The following is a 664-nucleotide window of genomic DNA, read 5'->3' as shown; positions in this document are numbered from 1 at the left end:
GCAGAGACATTCCACATATGTCTTTGTAGTTTGCTTTTAGAGAGAAAGCATGTCTTGTGTGCCTTCAGATGAAGAAGGACTAGGAATATGTGTTGGGCCTCTCTAGATATCACCTGAGGGGTGTCTTTTTCCTACTGCTTTTGCTCTGTATCCTTTGTCGTAGTAAACTTTAGCTGTGAATTTAACCTGCTGTTTTGTCTTGTGAATCCTTCTGACAAATCGCCAAACTCAGGGGGATTGGAACCCCCCAAACACCATCTATCCCAACCCACATATATGAGGAGTCTTCAAAAAGTTCGTGGAAGATGCATATTATGAAAAAACTATGCATGGATTGCAAAATTTTTTGGCACCAAAATAAACTCATAGTAACTTGTTATAACATGTCTAAACAAGATCTAGTTTGAGGCACTAAGAAGGATAAGACATCAGTTTCAGAAGAGCCCCTATCAGAGCAACATGAATTCTGCTAAAACTGAAACAAGAACAAACATCAAGTTTATGGGAAAATCTGGGTGAAAGAATGGTGAAATCATTGATGCTTTTTGAAAAGTTTACAGGGACAATGCCCCAAAGAAATCAGCCATGTACAAATAGATTACTCATTTTAAGAAGAGATAAGACACTCACATTGTACATTGACAAAATAAAAATTTAACGAAAA

This window comes from Galeopterus variegatus, unplaced genomic scaffold (assembly GCF_000696425.1).
Source record: "Galeopterus variegatus unplaced genomic scaffold, G_variegatus-3.0.2 Scaffold13027, whole genome shotgun sequence".
NCBI lineage: Eukaryota > Metazoa > Chordata > Mammalia > Dermoptera > Cynocephalidae > Galeopterus > Galeopterus variegatus.
The sequence above is the reverse complement of the archived record's forward strand: the minus strand, read 5'-3'. Positions refer to the sequence as shown.